The following is an 8,028-nucleotide window of genomic DNA, read 5'->3' on the forward strand; positions in this document are numbered from 1 at the left end:
CAGGGGGCTGCTCCAGAGCCGCTGGGACCTTGTGGCAGGGGCAGCTTGGTTGGGGCCAGGGCTGAGCCGTGATCCACTGCCTGCGTGCCCCTGCCCTGGAGCAAGCAAGCTGCACATTGTGGCTCTGCCCTGGCTCCTTGCAGTAGCAACAGCATGGTCCCAAGCCAGGGCACAGCCACCATCTGCTGCCTGGGTGCACCTGCCCGGAGTGTGCAGGCTGTATGTTGTGGCTTTGCCTTGGCCCCGGACCAAGCTGCCCCCTCTGTAAGATCCCAGTAGCTCCAGAGCAGCCCTGTGCCCTGCCCTGCTGAGTGCCCTACCAGTGCTGCTGGGGCCAGTTTCCATGGCAACCCCAGTCTTGCAAGATCACAGCACAGCTGGGGCTGGGGTCTCCATGGAAACTGATCCCAGCCATGCAGGCAGGGGCTGCTGGGAAATGGAGTCCACTAGTGGCCGGATCTGGTCCAGAGGCCAGACTTTGCCCACCCTTGCTTTAGTATATAGCAAAGAAAACAGACCATTTGGTATTACTTGCCATGTTTAAAGTATGGTCTAATTTAACACTTTGAAGTATGACGTGCCTACTCAAACTCACTTTTGTATCCTGTTAATAATGCTGTAAAGGCTAGGCACAAGTGAGCATACCCACATAGGTTTGAATCAGTTGTTTCTGGCCATAGGAGCATGGCCTTGGAAGCAGCATATCTATTTTCTGGTAAATACTTCAATATTTTCCATAAAAGCTAAGCACTTGCCATATTGTTTATCAAGTTGCCTCATGCTTCAGTTTCTCGTAATTTAGCAAAACTTTAGATCCTTTGGGCTGACATTTAACATGCTGGCTCTCTGCCACAGGGACTAGAAATGTGTCATGAATATGTCCTTGCTGTCATTGAGGAAATCCACCTACATTTTGAAACCTTTGAAAAGTACTTCAGCAGCTATATGATCTCTAGTGAGCATGCAGAAAAAAAGCTCTCAAGCGTCCATCCTTCCTGAGTGCGTGCTTGACCCTCACAGCTCCTGGGGTTGCAAGCTTGAACTGCTGGTCTTGCAGAGCAACTGAGCATGCTTCAGCAGCAAGCTATGAAAGCTGGAGATCCCCTGCAGTGGCTGCTCTCAGCTGCTTTGCTGTGATGGGGCCGGCCCTGAAACCAGGGAGTCTGGTAAAATGGGAAGTTGAAGGGAAGAGGGGCTGGGTGGACAAGAATATTGCAACAGGAAAGAGAACCAAGAAGAGTGGTGAAGCTGGGACTGTTTGAATGAGTGTCGAGAGACTGGGACAAGGAGCCTGGTGAGCCAAGGGGAATACTAAGATCCACTTGGCTGGGATGGGACATAAAGATTAGGATGAGGAGCCAGAGAGTGGGGTAGCATAGGCAGAGTGAGACTGGGCAAAGAGCAAAGGTTTGATAATAGGATTAGGAGCTGGAGTGGGGAAAGAAAGTGAATCAGGAGGCTGGAAGAGATGAATACTGAGCAAGAAGATTGGGGTGGAGTATGGCGAGGGACTAAGCCTGGGAGCATATGAGCAAGTGGTAAGATTAGGACTTAAACAGCAAGGCCGGAGGGAGCGATGAAAACAGACTGACGCTGGAATGGAGAGTCTGAGCAGTAGAGACAAATTGGGGGTGGACATGGAGGTATCATGGGGAAGAGGTAGGGGACAGGGCCTGAGGCAGGTTGAATGCATGGAGCAGAAAGCTAAAAATGGATGAGCTGGAGAAGTCTGCCTGCTAGAGCATACTTCCTCCAAAGCTTGGCCTGAAACCTAAGATTCCCAATGCCTGCCACTTCTCTGCTTCCAGCAACTACCTGTGAAATCCTCTGGCAAAGTGTGCATCTCCACCCTTGCGCTGGTGTATGTAAGCAGTAGTAGGTTGTCCTCTTCTGAGCTGATTCCTTTAGGTCAAGTATGAGACAAAGGTCTGGCAGAGCTGAAGCAGCTTCTGCGCCTCCTGCTGTACAAGGCAAGTGTCAATGCAGTGCCACTGCTGGAACTTTTTGAAAGTGGTTTTTTTTTTTCAGTTTGCATTCAAAAAAGGGAAACTCTTGACATCCACATGCAAAAAATAATAATTGTTCTGATCACCAAGGCAAGCATTCGGCTGTCACAAGTGCTGTGTTTTGAATGCAGTAAGAGCCAATTGCTCTGAAAAATCAGGTTCTAGATGCCTCAAATCAGGCATCCAAAATCAATGCATTATTTTTAACTTGACTTTTTCTGTTTATCAGTCTGATTTGTAACATGAGGATACCACCGCAGCACAGGGGCACGGTAAACATAAGTTAATGTTTGGGTACTCATGCCATAGGGATGAGTGCCTGAGTAAAACTGAGGACACGAGATGCTATGGTTGGAGTGCTGTTGTAGCCTTGATGGCCCAGGGGATGTATGAGGGGACGTTTGTTTTTTGATGATAACTTTTATTGAACCAACTGTATAGTCGGGAGAGATGAATAATTCTGTTTTGAGAATTCTGGTCTATTAAAGACCTAGAATATTAGTCAAGACACTAAGCCTCTGGTTCTAGTCTTGTTTTTAGGAAAAGCAGATTAGGCATCTACCTATACAGCACATCATATTATAACAGAATGGCTAGGTGGGTCTTTAAACTTCCACCCAAATGAACATGAGTAACCGTTGCATGCTCCATCTCAAGGGTAGCACCTTTTCCATTGCACTATCCTTTTACTACTACACTGCAGTGTTTTTTCAATTAACAGCGGCCCAATTAAACTAGGAAAAGCCAGGGGGAGACAGATGTAGTAATGGTGAGAATGGCAAAGGAGTGATCACAACTTGAGCTGTATAAAAATGATAAAAAGATGAGTTTTCCTGTGGAAATTGAGGTCCGCTTTTTCCCTTCCTCTCCTATTCAGACAAACAGGCACAAAATAAGAACTTTGGAAGTTCTTCAGCCTCCAGTTAACCAATACTAAATGTACTCTGATATGTTCTTGTGACTCGTATGCCTTTCTAAAAATAACCATGGCACTCTTCCTCATACTCGGGTCAGTGGGTCAGTCTTTGCACCTGTGAAGCAACTCAAGCTTTTTTGTCATGGACAGCGATTGGTTCTTCAATTGCTTAGTACCAGTCACAGAATCTATTTTGGTTAACATTATCAAACATGCAAAGTCCATTTCTGTCAACAGCCAAGTCTTTACGAACAGAGATTTGGAATAAAAAGACCATATAATCTAAGGAATACACAATAAAATCTCAGGTGTGCAAGAACAAAAGCATTTCTTGGATATTTTTTTTACAAAGGGAAAAATAGAGTAGCAATGGTAAGTACTGAAAAAGATCATTGTGATGTTTGCCTACTGTAGCCAAGGCTTTATTCTGTCTTTAGAGACTGTGCTCAGACAAATTTATTGTGAGCAGGGGAAAGAGGGCGATGGTACAGTGTCTGCTGTTGAGCAGTTATTCCCAGTCACAAATTACTATAAATGTATTTGACTGTTTTCATTGGAAGACAACAGGCCATTTCTTAAACAAGAATTGTACAGTTGTTTTTCAGTGTTGTTTCCATTGTACAATGGCACGCAAGATGGTGTTTGGTCACCATCTGGTACTTACTATGATTTGAGGAAAGGAGAGTACTGACCAACTCCAAACCAGTAGAGTGCGTGTCCATCAGCTTGCGTAGCGACTCAACAAATGCAAAACCTTATGCAACAACAAAATTGCAGTCATGTAATATATATTCAGCCAGCTGAAACAGACTTTTCAACATTATTTCAGCTGCCTGCTTGTCTGATGCTGCAGCATACAAAACTGGCAACTTTTACAGTTCAAAAGAAAGCATGCTTTTAATTCTCACTCAGACTTGGGCCCTCTGTTACGCAATAATAAAATTATTTGGAACTTGTTTGGAATAATGAACCCTCTATAAGTCTGAAGAGTACTAATACAGGAGTTAAGAGCTAGGATTCTTGAAGTACATGCAGACATTAGCTAACAGCTTAGAAAATGCAGCATAGTAGTGCCAATATGGTAGAGCATGTAGTGACTTGTTAGTTTGTTGCATTTTAGATTGGTCTAGAATTTGTAGGGGCAGGGGGTGGCTCCTGAATTGTTTAACATAATTTTGATAAATATTAGTGCATTTATGAAGGTATCAGGTAGCTCACTGTGTAGTCCTCTGGGGCAGAACCGTACCCTGAAATACTAGACTCTTAAATATAGTGTGAAACTATAGAACAAAGGCTTTATTCTGGTTTCACGGGTTTTGTACAAGTAGTGCATATCTGAATGTTACATCGATTAGTATTGCCCCCATGGAGTCAAGTAAAAAAATCCATTGAATTCAGGGACCTTACACTGTTCATGAGACAGATTATTTTTTTAGGTAAAAATTTAAGATTTTTTTTTTTGTGGACAAACTACAGGCCACAGCTTTAAGCTACCATGAAGAAGAAACTTTCCAATATTTCTTTTATCATATTTGGATGATTTTGGAGAGGGAGGATTTTGGAGAGAAAACAAAGCACCATTATACTGCAGCTCAGTATTTCCCATTACTTGAGGGCTGGTATAATTATACCATCTCCCTGAATGACCCCCTTCCCTCAGTTCAGCTGTGTCTACATCCGGAGTTTTGCTAGCAAAGCTGTAATCAGCTGCGGGGGGGTGATCTTTTTACATCCCTAGCTACCATGCACTTTAGACTTAACTAAGCTAACTAAGACACTTTACTTAGATCCAGGTCCTGCATACATGTTATTTGCCTGAGACTCACAGGAAGCCTTGGGAGAGAATAGAGAGCTGGGCTTCCTTTTACATTTGACCAGCTGGAAGGAAATGGCTAAATTGTTATAAAAAGAAGCTTAAGAGGAAGGCGAAGTAATTTTCAATACAGTGAAATAATTGCATTAATGTTTCTTCTGTGTTTAACAGTTATGGGTGAGAAACAAAGTACTTATACCTGTGGGAATTTTTTTTATTTTGCCAGATCATGTGCCATTACCATTTTAAACATAATAGTAGTCTTTTTTTTAGTTTGGAAAACTAAGCACTCATTTTTCTGATTATTTGACGGAAGGAAAGAAATGTGTAATGCACTCTGGCCAAATTTGCCATCAGCTGGAGTTGTGCCCTCCTACTGAACCATATGTATTATTTACAGGGTCAGATTATCAGAACGGCTTGCAAAGAGGATTGAGTGCCCAGTTTCTGTTTTGTTAAGGGGACCTGGGAGTCCAGTTACTTGGACTAATTTTTGAAAATACCTGGTTTCATCTTCAAAGTGTCTTGCAAAAATAATCCCCATGACGTGACTGAGATGATAACATTGAGGGATGTGGGAATTGGGATAAAGATGTAAGGTGGCTTGCTGAAGACCCCAGAAAAAAGTGTCAGTGCTGGAATTTGTTTGCAGGTGTTCCTGTGTTTAAACCACTGGGTGACGCATCTTTTCCCAGCCCTCAGTCACCTTTACTTCTATAGGTAAGGGTTGAACCTGACCCTATGTTGACTATTACAAAGGATGGAAAAAATGATGTGCTGGCTCTAGATCTCTCCTGTCCAATTATGTTACATTTTGGAGGACAATGGATGGCATAGATGCCTAGTCCTGATGGGAAGAAATTCATATTTTCATCTTAGAATAGTTGTAATCTCCTATCAATTATGCTTTCAGGAATGATAAAGCACTTTCCTCTGCCATTACTCCCATTCATTTGGTGCTTTGGAGAAATGTGATTTCATTTCAGAATTCATTTTCTGAACAATTTCACGATTGCTTTAATCATTTAAAACCAAATTTTAGGCTGCAGAGCTCTTTGTCAGGGTTTTGCAGTGTTACTTTTTGTACTGCTCCCTAGAATAATGCATTTGATAGCTCATGTGCGTGGGGCTGGAATACAGACTTGGCAAACTGATGTGTATTCTGTCGTTGTATCCAATGTACTGGCTCCTAATCATGATCCATCTCTTTCTGTAAATGATTTAAGAGTCTGTCTCATTTCTATTTTATTTTAATATAAAACTTTTAAAGGGAGAAAAGGTTGGTGCTAGATGGTGTTTGTAGAGCCTGATCCAGGCTCTACAAACAAAAATCCCAAAACGGGGATAATGTAAAGTAGCAAAAAAGGAATGAATTCCAGCACTTGTACTGGGTCCTTCCTCCGTTTGTGGTTATTGCGATCCACTGAGAGCCAGGGCCTAAAACTAGTGTATTTTATGAAGTGACAATACCTAGACATTATATGGAGTGAGAAGGAATAGTCTTGAAGTTAAACTCAGAATTTCCTGGGTCTTCTCAGTTTTTTTTGTGTGAAGGTGCTCACTGTGGTATTTGCAAAGTTCATGATGATGATTCGGAGAGAATGGATGCAACTCATATGGATTCAACCAAGAACTTGAATAAAATAGGAAATGCCGATTCAGTATTAAATTCTCATCCACGTTTGTGTTAAAGTGGCAGATTAAAGATTAGCTAGAACTTTAATTTATTGTCATTGCAAGTTGAAACTTTGTCCACACCATTAGAGTGAAGCCCTCAAGATCCTGTTGTATTTGCTAAAAGCAAAAGATCCAGCCAGGAGTTATTATCCAAACCCATTTAATCTTAGGCTGTCAAGGAATGAAAATTGCAAGGCAACACTGAAGATGCACCAGAAAGGTAGTTTCTGTTGAAGTAATTCTATTTCACAAACAAGGAAGCATGTGGGAAGTTCTACAACGGACTCAGCAATATCTAGCACCTTTTTTAAGTGACTGCTGTTAATCTGAGATCCTCTGATATGTGCGTATATCAAACTATTTCCATCAGCCTGCAGTATTATTTGCCAGCAATATATTTCAACAGCCTGCTTCACCTAGTTTTATTAGCTTCCTAACAGATTCTGCAGCTTGTATCGCTTCCTTCTTCTCTCTTCAGTATTTGATTGATTATACATAAAGCAACAGCCCTTCCTGTACAAAATCTTGTGACACATAGCCTTTTAACAAGTCGTCGTCTTCGTTGTCGTGTCTCCAGTCCATGCTTGCTATATGGCCTGCTCCCAATGTTTTCCACAGGCCACTGCTTCTGGTGTTGATGTTGCTAAGTCTTGTTAGGGGGATTGTGGTGCTACCGGGCATCTCAGAAGATAGAGGGGGGCACACAATAGATACCTCCCCGCAGTGAGTCCTGCGCAACTTCTGAAGGGTCATCTAGAAGGCCAAATCTATCAACCACTCCAAACACCAACCCAGTTTTATCAAGTTAAACATATACTATTTGTTCTCACTCAGCTTTCACTTTCTCTGGATTTGGACCAAGTTCTAACATATGATGTAAACTTGCATCTCTTGGTTTTGTTCTTACCAGTGACCTCTGTCAAAAGCCTTTTGAAAGTCCGTAACTAAGTTAATAAACATCATCTTTTAAAATTATATTAAATCCACTTTTTTATTTGGTCAGAAAAGTGGGTTCATGGAAAGGCATGAAAAGACGTTGACATCTTCATTTCAAGTAAAGATCATGGAAATGTTCTCAGTATGTGCTTGACCATCCATTCAAAAACGGCTGGCATCTCTTAACAATTATGACCTCTGCAGTGAAAGGTTTAGGGGTCAATAGTAGCCTTCTAAAAACACTTACCTTTTGCGCATAGAAAATGTTGCTATCTGACAAGCTGTAGGCTGCATAGATCGCATGAGCTGATACTACTGGGTTAAACAGCTCTGGTGAAATATAAAATGTTGCTTAGCAAGATATAGCAGTTCATAGTTTTTCATGGTTTCTTTCTCTCCTTTTAAAGAACACGACTTTTAAATAGCTCAGGAAGTTGATTAAATAGAGAATGGAGCTTATAGTTTCATAGATTTAGGGTCGGAAGGGACCTAGTAGATCTTCTAGCCCGACCCCCTGCCAGGGCGGGAGAACAACAAAACCCCAAAACAAGAAACGGGACTCAAATGAGTCCAGCCAGGTAGGCATCCAGCCTCTTCTTAAAGACCCCCAGGGTAGGGGCCAGCACCACTTCCCTTGGAAGTTGGTTCCAGCTCCTAGCCGCCCTAACTGTGAAGTAGTT

Source organism: Gavialis gangeticus, unplaced genomic scaffold, assembly GCF_001723915.1.
Source record: "Gavialis gangeticus isolate Ggan-Ray unplaced genomic scaffold, GavGan_comp1, whole genome shotgun sequence".
NCBI classification, from domain to species: Eukaryota; Metazoa; Chordata; order Crocodylia; family Gavialidae; genus Gavialis; species Gavialis gangeticus.